Source organism: Rhinatrema bivittatum, chromosome 14 (assembly GCF_901001135.1).
Source record: "Rhinatrema bivittatum chromosome 14, aRhiBiv1.1, whole genome shotgun sequence".
In the NCBI taxonomy this organism is placed as follows: domain Eukaryota; kingdom Metazoa; phylum Chordata; class Amphibia; order Gymnophiona; family Rhinatrematidae; genus Rhinatrema; species Rhinatrema bivittatum.
The window spans coordinates 1,415,219-1,427,237 of NC_042628.1; the positions used below are offsets into that span (position 1 = coordinate 1,415,219).

The 12,019-nt window shown below is 48.9% G+C and overlaps 1 protein-coding gene across 1 annotated transcript in view; it reads right to left on the minus strand.

Annotated features, from left to right (window-relative positions):
• The window catches only part of RBBP6 (RB binding protein 6, ubiquitin ligase), a 116,861-nt gene that overhangs the window by 38,845 nt on the left and 65,997 nt on the right, over positions 1-12,019 (minus strand). The window lies entirely within an intron of this gene.

The following is a 12,019-nucleotide window of genomic DNA, read 5'->3' on the forward strand; positions in this document are numbered from 1 at the left end:
CATACTTTGGGGAGAAGGCTTGTTAGCAGATTTCGCAATTAGTTCGTCAGTTTTCTTCTCCTTGTAGGGGGAAGCATGACCTTGTCTTGCTGGTGTCGAACCGGACTCCCAGGTATTCTAGAGATTGGGATGGCTTGTAGGCAGCTCTTGTTTGTGTTGACAACCCACCCGAGGTTCTCCAGTAGAGCCTTGACTCTGGTGGTCACCTGATGACTTTCCTCTGGAGACTTTACCCTGATCAGCCAATTGTCCAGATATGGGTGTACGAGGATTCCCTCTTTCCTCAGTGTCGCTGCTACTACCACCATAATTTTGGTGAACGTCCAAGGGGCTGTGGCGAGCCCGAAGGGTAGTGCTCGGAACTGGTAGTGGTGGTCCAGGATCGCGAAGTGCAGGAAGCACTGATGCTCATGATGGACCAGGATGTGCAGGTATGCTTCTGACAGGTCCAAGGATGTAAGGAATTCTCCCAGCTGTATCGCCCTTATGACCGAGCGCAGGGTTTCCATGCGGAAGTGTGGTACCCTCAGGTAGCAGTTGACAGACTTGAGATCCAGGATGGGCCAGAACATTCCCTCTTTCTTGTGGTCGATAAAATAGATGGAATAGTGCCCAGTATTTTGTTGTTGTGTGGGCACCGGCATTATGGCCTTTAGGGCGAGCAATTTGGCCAGTGTGGTTTCCACTGCCATCCTCTTGGAGGGTGCGTGGCAAGGAGATTTCACGAACTTGTCCGGAGGTATGTTGTGGAAGTCCAGATAGTATCCATCTCGAATGATGGTTAGGACCCACTTGTCTGCTGTTATCTCGACCCATCTTTGGTAGAATAGGGCAAGCCTGCCCCCTATGGCTTCTTCCTGTGGGTCGGCTGATTCTCATTGTGGGGTGCAACTGGGGCCTGTGCCAGAGCCGGCTCCCCTCTTTGTTGTGTTTGTTCTGAAAGGACTGGCCCCTACCTGCAGGGCGAGGGGCTTGATATGTACTCTTGTAGGGTCTGAAGCACTGTGATCCTCTGCCCCTAGGTAATCGGGGGGAGGGGCGTTGGCTTCTTTTGTTCTTGTCCTCCGGTAGCCGAGGTACTGGGGATTCGCTCCATTTGTCAGCTAACTTCTCCAGTTCGTTTCTGAACAGGAGGGCTCCTTTAAAGGGCATTCTCTTGAGTTTTGTCTTGGAAGTCACATCGGCTGACCAACTTCGGAGCCAGAGTTGCCTTCTGGCTGCCACTACAGATGAGACACCCCTGGTTGAGGTGCGTACCAGGTCAGAGGTCGCATCCGTGAGGAAGGATACCGCTGGTTCTAACGCTTCGACAGGCATGGCGGTCTTCCTGGTCATGGATAAGCAGGCGTGTGTTACCACGGAACAGCAGGCAGCAATCTGTAGTGACATAGCTGATACGTCGAATGACTGTTTAAGGATGGATTCCAGACGTCTGTCCTGGGCATCCTTGAGTGTCATTCCTCCAACTGGGATGGTAGTGCGCTTTGTGACCACGCAGACCCCATGGCGTCCACTTTGGGGAACGCCAGGAGATCTTTGGCTGATGGTTCCAGTGGGTAGAGGGCTTCTAGGGCCCGTCCGCCTTTGAAACTGGCCTCCGGGGCATCCCATTCCAGATCGATCAACTGTAGTACGGCTTGCAGTAGAGGGAAATGGCGTGAGGTCTGATGGAGTCCCTCTAGGAGAGGGTTTTCTTCGGTTCCCCTGTGGCACCAGTGCCTGGAATGGCGAGCTCCTTCAAGCTGTGAGCCACGAGGTCTGATAGCTTGTCTTTGGAGAAAAAACACCTCATGGTTCGGTAAGGTTCCGGTTCCTGGAGAGATTTCCCCTTCCTCCAGAGATTCTTGATCCTCGTCCGAGGTGTCCGTGTCCCCTATGAAGAGGTTTTTGGCCGGTAGAGGTACATCTCTGGGGGGCCTAGAGGGCCCTGGGAGGTTAGGGTCCTCTGGGGAAGGCTGTGGTTGTGTCATCGGTGGCGCCAGTTGCATGTGGACGAAGGTGTGGAGACCTTTAAAGAATTCTACCCAGGAAAAGGATCCTGGGTCTAGACTGAAAGCCACTGCGTCCCCAGGGAGCCCCGTTTGAGGGAGGCTCGCGCTGGGGGTGGAGAGGTCCGGTGTACTATCGATGGATCCGGATTCCTGTTCTGGCTGGGGAAGGCCATGACCTGGTTCTCCCAGAGCCTCCTCGCACTGTCGGCACAGAGCCATGGCCTCTTTGTGCTGCGCAGCTCTTATGTGGCAGGCTGGGCAGAGGGCTTGTGCTTTGACCTTCTTGGCCGGTGGTGCCATGGTTTGTGCGCGTAGGGTAGCAGAAAGCCCCATATAATGCGCGCCGGGAGGCTTAGTTACGCGCTCTGGGTGCGCCGAGGATGTGCGCATAGGCCGAGATGCGCATTCACAAGATGCGCGCGCCACTGTGCACACAAATTTAACTTAGGCACCTAGCACTGTTGAGCGTTTGGCTGTGCGCCCGGCCCCCTCATGCGCGTCGCTGTGCGTACGGCACTTATGCGCGCGCCGATGTGCGCACAAGTAGGTCGTGCGCCCAGCTCGTCTGAGCGCACGGCTCAGGTGGACAGGTCGGCAACCGATGGGAAATGGCGTCTGCGACCATGCGAGCAATATGGCGACCACCTTGGAGGGTCTCCACGTGGGAGGACCCTCTTATCAGATCAGGGTCTAGCCCAGACGGGGCTGATCAACCCGATAGCATAGATGCCGACTGACGATCTGAGCGGCTTTCCGAGCCTCGGAGACTTTTAGAAAGATTTCTACCTTACCTTGTCTCGGCATTTCCCGGATTTCATTCCGGGTGGTCTCCGGCTGTGGGGGAAGAAGGAAAGTACCTTCACCGCCGCGCTCCGTGTTGCACCCGCTGCCTCTTAGCCTCTTCCATTGCCAGGGGCCAAGTCCACGCCCCGAACCGGCTGCCGGACCGAGGCCTACCTCTGAGGGATCTCGGAAATCACTTCTGGAATTCTTGACTGGGGGAGGGACCCGTAGGTATCACCGCAGGAGAGCGGGGCTCTTCTGTAGAGGTAAGGTTTCTTCTTGTTTGGGATTTTCTTTGGTTTGAATACTCTAATGCTGTGTAAGCGTGAATAGAGTCCCAAACTGCTATGGAGACAGAGAAATACTGAAGAGCAGAGCTTCCTGCAGGGGTATATGAACTTGTGGTGACGTCAGATTGAAATCTGACTTCGTCTCCAACTATCAGGAGCACACTATACCCACTGGTCCTGAGTCCATCTGCTACACCCTAGGAAAACCAGTTTTAGCACATTTTGGTGCGGAAGCCGCGTGAAGCGACAACGTGACCCATGCCAAGATACTTTCAAGCACTCGGCGTAACGAAACAGAAGGACATAATCTACGAACATTCTGGATACCTCTTGATTGTTGGCTTCCTTCTTGAACATGGTGGAAAAAAAAAAGTTGATGTGAAATCAGAAGAGAAGAATTTCTCAGAGGAAGAGACAGCAAATTCAGGTTTAGAGTAGGGTAAAGAGCTGCTTTTTTTTTTTTTAGCGACAGCAAATATTGTAGAGGAAGAGAGTTAGTTATTTGCTACTCCTGTACTTTATGTTCCTTCACTTTGGTTTTATTTTATGTTCTGAAACATTTATGTGGATGCATTTTCTCTGGTTTCACTTGTTGTATTGTCTGCTTTCCCTTAAAATGAAGAAATTATTTCTTACCTGATAGTTCTTTTTCCTCTAAGGAAGGCAGGCCAATCCTTTGCCTCTGGGGTATTCCACTCAATATCAATTAACTCAAATTGGCTCCAGAAGGGAAAGAAACAGGATGCCTTACGTAAAGAGACCAATATGAGATCTTTCTTTTGTAAACCCGTAGCATCACCCATCTAACTCCGAGCGTCTTCAGAGTCTGTGTCAACAGATTGGCAACTCGTCTTTGTGAAAAAAACAGAGCAGAGTTCAACGTGGCTCCAAATTATGTGGAGTTTTCCTCTTCCAGAGTTGAGAAAGCCAAGTAATCATCGGAATCATCTGACGTTTCATGCTCTGCATTCCCCTGAACATCTCCAGGCAAGTGCCGCAGAGATGGTGCCCCTAAAGTGGATGTCAAGCAGAAGGCCCGAGAATGCAACCCCTTCAGTTGGCCCGTTAGTTGATCGAGGGGTTAAAGGGGCACTTAGAGAAGATAAGGCCATCGCAGAAAAATTAAACGATTTCTTTGCTTTGGTGTTTATTGAAGAGGATGTTGGGGAGATACCCGTTCCAGAGAAGGTTTTCATGGGTAATGATTCAGATGGAGTGAACCAAATCATGGTGAACCTAGAAGATGTGGTAGGCCTGATTGACAAACTGAAGAGTTGTAAATCACCTGGACCGCATAGTTTTCAGTGCTAGGAAAAATTGTGGAAAGTGTTCTAAATATAAACATCACAGAAAGACATGGTTTAATGGAACAAAGTCAGCATGGCTTTACCAAGGTAAGTCTTGCCTCACAAATCTTCACTTTTTTGAAGGAGTTGATAAACATCTGGTTAAAAGTGAACCAGTAGATGTAGTGTATTTGGATTTTCAGAAGGCATTTGATAAAGTTCCTCATGAGAGGCTTCTAGGAAAAGTAAAAAGTCATGGGATAGGTGGTGATATCCTTTCATGGATTACAAACTGGCTAAAAGACAGGAAACCGAATGTAGGATTAAATGGACAATTTTCTCAGTGGAGGGCAGCGGGCAGTGGAGTGCCTCAGGAATCTGTATTGGGACCCGTGATTTTCAATATATTTATAAATGATCTGGAAAGGAATACGACGAGTGAGGTAATCAAATTTGCAGATGATACAAAATTATTCAGAGTAGTTAAATCACAAGCAGATTGTGATAAATTGCAGAAAGACCTTGTGAGACTGGAAAATTGGGCATCAAAATGGCAGATTAAATTTAATGTGGATAAGTGCAAGGTGATTCATATAGGGAAAAATAGCCCATGCTATAGTTACACAATGTTAGGTTCCATATTAGGAGCTACCACCCAAGAAAGAGATCTAGGAGTCAAAGTGGATAATGCATTTAAATCACTGGTTCAGTGCGCTGCGACAGTCAAAGAAGCAAGCAATGCTGGGAATTATTAGAAAGAGAATAGTGAATAAAATGGAAAATGTCAATGCCTCTGTATCGTTCCATAGTGAGATCACACCTTGAATACTGTGTACAATTCTAGTCGCTGCATCTCAAAAAAGATATAGTTGCAATGGAGAAGGTACAGAGAAGGGCGACCAAAATGATAAAGGGGATGGAACAGCTCCCCTATGAGGAAAGACTAAAGAAGTTAGGACTGTTCAGCTTGGAGAAGAGACGGCTGAGGGGGGAAAATGATAGAGGTCTTTAAAATCATGAGAGGTCTAGAACGGGTAGATGTGAATCGGTTATTTACTCTTTCAGATAACAGAAAGACTAGGGGGCACTCCATGAAGTTAGCATGTGGCACATTTAAAACTAATCGGAGAAAGTTCTTTTTCACTCAACGCACAATTAAACTCTGGAATTTGTTGCCAGGGGATGTGTTTAGTGCAGCTAGGTTTAAAAAAGGATTGGATAAGTTCTTGGAGGAGAGGTCCATTACCTGCTATTAAGTTGACTTAGAAAATAGCCACTGCTATTACTAGCAACAGTGACATGGGATAGACTTGATTTTGGGTACTTGCCAGGTTCTTGTGGCCTGGACTGGCCACTGTTTGAGACTGAATGCTGGGCTTGATGGACCCTTGGGGTCTGACCCAGTATGTCATGTTCTTATGTTCTTAGCAGGTGGATTTGCCTCAGCTGGACACCCCTGCAGAAAAGTCTGCAAGCCCTGTAAAAATTCCACCCAGAAGGATGGATCCATACCAGGACGCATAGTTCCAAACATGGCATTTTCTGACTCCTCGACCAGGGATGACTCTGCCATCAGTAACAAGGAAGGGGGCAGGCTCTGCACCTCTACCCTCTGGATCCACCAGGGGCCGAGGGGCAATCCCAATATCTACAAAATCTGTAGTAGGCAAATCTGAGGCATCTAAACAGCACCAACCAGGTGCAGAGAGTGATGGCTAAATCACCCTTCCTTGGGTCTCCTGCTTTTACTACAAGCAATCTTTACAAGGGAGATGCATGACCACCATCTGTTCGAGACAAAGAATACTAGTGTGGATTGGCCTGCAGAGGAAAAAAGTGTTATGAAAACAAAAAGGTTGAAAAACTTAAATAGGGTGCTACTTATCTGGAAAAACCAAAAACTACACACAACTAACATCTAAACCAAATAGAGCAGAGACACAAAAAAATTGCTGTGGAGTATTCCAGAGAACACCTTATGATAAAATAAAAACCAAAACTGGAGTACTCAAGGGTCCTGCGGAGCACTGAAAATTACCACACATGCCTAGAAAGCCTTTGAAAACCTTCTCTGCACCGGTTTTACTATGGAATTACATGTATAGTTCCATTGCATGTCATCAGAGAAATACTATGCTACATTCCTCAACCCCTAGGAAGCTGCTACACAACAAAACAGCTGGGGGGCCCAATATTCAAAAATGACTGGCTATCTAAGTTAGCAGCAAAGCTATGCCACTGAATATACCCAGATAATGGAAAAATTACATACTTGATAATTTTGTTTTCCTTAGTGTAGACAGATGGATTCAGGACAAATGGGTTATGCTTCCCTGCCAGCAGATGGAGATGGAGTCAGGTTTCAAAGCTGACGTCACCCTAGATACACCCCTTCAGTATTCTCTTCAAAAGCCACTGTGGACATACTATCGAAAAACTTGATTAAAAATGGATAATCATAATTGTACTCAACCAAACACTGAACCCCAGTAAGATTATAGATGCCCTGATCTAGGGACTGGATGACGGCTTACCTGTAATCTCTCGGAATTTATATCCACTCCATGGGCGAATCCTTGGCACCGTTCTTGGGCAGCCGTGGGTGGGATGCTGAGTCCATCTGTCTACACTAAGGAAAATGAAATTATCAAGTAAGTAATTTCTCCATTTCCTAGCGTGTAGCCAGATGGACTCAGGACCAATGAGATGTACAAAAGCTACTCCCGATCAGGGCAGGAGGCTGCCCGCAGTCCAGTTAACACCGTCCTTGCAAAGGCTGCGTCCTTCCAGGCCTGAATGTCCAGGTGACAGAACCTAGAGAAAGTTTGTAAGGAGGACCACATTGCCGCTCGGCAGATGTCGACAGGAGACAGCAGTCTAGCTTCCACCCATGAGACTGCCTGAGCCCTAGTGGAATGAGCTTTAATCTGAAGGGTAATGGATTTCCTGCCTCCACACAGGCTCCTGTGACCTCCTCCTTAATCCAGGAAGCTATAGTAGCCCACAAAGCTTGTTTGCCCCACTTCCTTACACCATGAAGGACAAACAGGCAGTCCATCTTTTGGACCGGTTCTGAAACTTCCAGATACGATACCATACCAAAAGCCTACTGACATTCAAATGGGAGAGGCGGCGGTATTCTTCCGTGTCCTTGAGCTCTTCCAGGGATATCAACGAAATGGACTGATTCAAATGAAACTGAGACTACCTTGGGCAAGAAGGATGGAATGGTATGAAGCTGTAACGCTCCTGGAGTCATCCCGAGGAATGGTTCCTGACACCACAATGCCTGTAGTTCAGAGATGCAATGTGCTGAGCATACAGCCACCAGGAAAACAATTTTCAGGGTTAATAAACACAAGGAAAGACTGCGCAGTGGCCAACAGGAAGGCCCTGCCAAAAACTCCAATACTAGATTAAGATTCCACAAGGGAACTGGCCACCATAGGGGTGGCTGGAGGTGCTTCACCCCTTTCAGAAAATGGACCATGTCCGGATGAGCCGATAGGCGGGTTCCATTCACCTTGCCCCTGAAACAAGAGAGAGTCACTCATTGGACCTTCAAGAAGTTAAGGGTCAAACCTTTATTCAAGCCATCCTACAAAAATTCCAGAATTAGTGGGATTTTGACCATCCAAGGGGAAACACTGCATTCCTTGCACCAGGCCTCAAAATACTCTCCAGACCTGCACATACGCTAGGGACGTAGAGAACTTCTGTGCGCGGAGTAAGATGCAATTACTGCTGCCGAATATCCTCACTTCATCAGGCAAGCCCTCACAAGGGCCAGACCGTAAGACAGAATAGCATTGGATCCTAGTGAAGGACTGGTCCCCTGCTGTAGCAGGTCCCTGTGTGGTGGAAGGCACGAGTGTCCCTGCCTAGGAGGGGCCACAGAGGGAAGGTGTATACCAGCTCCTCTTCTGGCCAGGTCTGAACGAGTGCGTCAATCCCCAGGATCAACTGATCTCTTATGTGACTGAAGAATCAGGGAACCTTCATACTGTGAGATGTGGCTAGCAGGTCGATGGAGGGGAGACCCCAGCAATCTACCAGCTGAATGGCCTACTCTCCTGGATCCAGACTCTCCCTGCTTAGAAAGTCTGCTTTGACGTTGTGGGAGGCTGAGATCATCTGTAGATGTATGTCCGCCCATTCCATAAGAAAATCTCTCTCCTGTGACACTTACTGGCTTTTGGTTCCACACTGGCGGTTGATGTAGGCTACCGTTGTTGCATTGTCCAACATTACGTGGACCACTTGACCCTGGAGTATGTGGCTGAATTGTAGACACGCAAATCTGACTGCCCTGGCTTCCGGTGGTTTATGTTCCAGAGGTCCTCTTCCTTGGTCCAACATCCTTGGGGCATCAGTTCCTGACAGCGAGCTCCCCAGCCCTGGAGGCTCGTGTCTGTTGTGAGGACCAGCCAGTTCAGAGGGGACAGGGGTACATCCCTGCAGCTAACACTGGAGCCAAGAGCATACTTCCATCAGTAAGTGGAGGCAAATCAAACAGTCTCGAGACAGCGGGTTCCAAAGTGACAGCAAGGAGAGTTGAAGTGGTCTCATGTGTGCCCTCGCCCATGGCACTACTTCCAGGATTGCAGTCATCAAACAGAGGACTTGAAGATAGATCCACAACGTCGGGCATATCGTGCTCATCAACAGATGCACTTGGGACATCAACTTCCTTGTCCGCGTGGTCGGAAGGAAGACCTTGCTCTGCTTGTTGTTGAACTGGACTCCCAGATATTCCAAAGACTTGGAGGGTTTGAGACTGCTTTTGTCCAAGTGTATTACTTAACCGAGTCCCTGAAGCAAGGTCACCCTGTTGGTCACCTGGAGACTCTCTTCCATGGAATCTGCATGGATCAACCAGTCATCCAAGTATGGGTGCATCAGGATTCGCTCTTTTCTCAATGCTGCTGCTACGACCTCCATAATCTTGGACAATGTTCTAGGGGAAGTGATCAGGCCATAGGGCAGTGCCCAGAACTGATAATGTCAACCCAGTACTGCAAAGCGTAGGAAATTATGTTCTTGCCGGATTTGAATATGTAGGTAGGCCTCAGATAGGTCCAGGGAGGTTAAGAACTCTCCTGATTGTATAGCCATTTTCACAGCGCGTAGGGTTTCCATGCGGAAATGAATCACTTGTAGATGTCTGTTGATGCTCTTGAGGTCCAGGTTGGGGCAAAAGATACCTTCTTTCTTGGGTACAATGATATAGATGGAATAACGTCCCATATCTTCCTGGGGCGCACGTATGGGGATTATAGTCCTCATCCTGAGGAGCCTTAACAGGGTAGTCTCCACTGCCTGCTTCTTGTGCTAAAGTGGCAAGGAGATATCATGAATATGAGGAGTGCTGCAAAATTCCAGTGCATATCCTTCTTGTATGACCTCTAGTACCCATTTGTCTAGTGATCTCGACCCACCATTGGTAGAAGGACAGTCGACCCTCTATCTCCTCGTTCCAAGGGTGGGTTGGCAAAACTTTACTGGGGGGTTCAGGACAAACTTGAGCTTGAGACTGACCCTCTTGGGCTGCCGACTCCGAAAGGACCGATATCTCACAAAGGACACAGACTTCTGAAATGCTGAGTTTCTGTAGGAGCAAATGTATTGGGAGCACCTGGATCAACCCCTCATGGACGAGGGGCACTGTAACTGCTTTCTCATCTTCTGGTAGCTGAGATACTGGAAATTCACTCCATTTACTGGCCAGCTTTTCCAATTCGCTTCCGAAGAGGAGTGATCCTTTAAAGGGCATCTTTGTGAGATCTGCCTTGGAGGTGGCGACTGTTGACCAATTCTGGAGCCATAGCTGCCTTCTGGCTGCCACCACCGAGACCACTCCTCTGGCCGAGGTACGGACTTGGTCCGAGCCTGCACCAACTAAAAAGGCGGCAGTGGGTTCCATAACCACTCTGGAATTTGCTCCCGAGTCATCCACTTCCCGAGAGAGGATCAGGCATGAACAAGCTACCAGGGCACAACAAGAAGCAATCTATAAGGTCACTGCTATTTCGTTAAAGGCATGTTTAAGGATGGACTGCATCTGTCTATTGTGCGCATCCGTTAAGGCCGCTCTTCCCTCCACTAGAATAGTTGTTTGCTTACTGACAGTACAGACCAGCACATCCACTTAAGGGAAATGCAAACGTTCTCTTGCTGCTGGATCCAGTGGGTACAGAGCTTCTAACACTCATCCCCCATCAAAATGTGCTTCTGGGGCATCCCATTCCAGGTCAATCAACTCCTAGATGGCTTCCAGTACTGGAAAGTAGCAAGAGGCTTTCCATAGGAAAATCAAAATGGGATTCTTCTTTGGTTCTGACAGACTCCGCCCCAGGAACTCCCAGCATCTTCAGGGTCTGGGAAGCCAGGGCCGGCAATTTGTTTCTATGGAAAAACCATAAAATGGTCTGATACAGTTCTAAACCAAGGAAATTTCCCCATCTTCCAAGGTATCTGGATCCTCTTCTTCGTCTATGCCATCTGGGTCCCTGCCAGGGATACCCTTGAGTCTAGGTATGCCTCGAGGTCTGCCAATAGAACTCTGCGAAGGAGGGCTTACCAGCAGAAGTTCCATCCGGACAGGGGCAAGAGAGGTGGCAGACTGCACCTGTCTGAAGGCTTGAAGGCCTTGAAAGAATTCCACCCAAGAGAAGGCCGGGTCCCTGCCTAGCTCAGGAGGTAATGGGTTAGATGCTGCTAAATCTCCCTCTCCCATGGATGACCCAGTCTGGTTAAGGCTGTGGCTGACCCATCCTCTGAATGGGAGGATCCGGGCTTAGAAAAGTCCAGGAAGGCCATCTCTTCTCTCCCTGGGCTTCCTCACAGTGCTGACATAAGCAAGAATCCAGGTCAGACTGTGCAGCCTTAATATGACAAGCAACGCAGAGAGAAAGGTACTTATGTTTCTTTGCTGCCGGAGCCACTGGTGACTAACTGCTTGCTCTTAAAATTTTATGCGCACAGCCCGTGCATCCAGCTTTACTTGTATTCTGTGCCTAGTAAGTTGTGCGTGTATATTCGCACATGTGCAAAGTTGACACACACTGCATGTACCGAAGCTCTACTGTGGGCAATACGGGCACAAAAACGCAAGCAAGATGGCGCCGCCACAGCCTACCACACGGTGTACCGACCAAGCCTAAAGCAGGGCCTAGCCCACCGGGGGGGCCACTCAACCCGCACGGAAGGCCTACTTCCCCTTACCGCAACGGAATCTGGAACGACATCAGCACAGCGTGCCGAGCAAGGAGACCAGAAGTCTTACCGAAACCCCTCCAACATCTCTGAATCGGGAGGAAATCCTCTTTTTTTTTTTTACGCTTACCTGGGCTCAGCGCTTACTGATGCACTCAGCTTCCTGCACCTGCTGCCTTTCAGCTGCTTCAGCAGCAACGTCCACACCAGAAACAATTCTCAGGAATTCTCAACCGGGGGAGGGACCTTTAGGTATCACTGCAGGAGAGCGGGGCTCAATCTTTTCTCCAATTTAAAAGTAGAATTTCTTCTTCCAAAAGGTAGTGATCCCCATAGGAAAAGAACGTCCACATCTGCTGGAGACTGAGAAATACTTAAGGGCTGAGGTCACTGCAGGGGGTATATCTAGGGTGACCCCAGCTTTGAAACCTGACTGTCTCCATCTGCTGGCAGG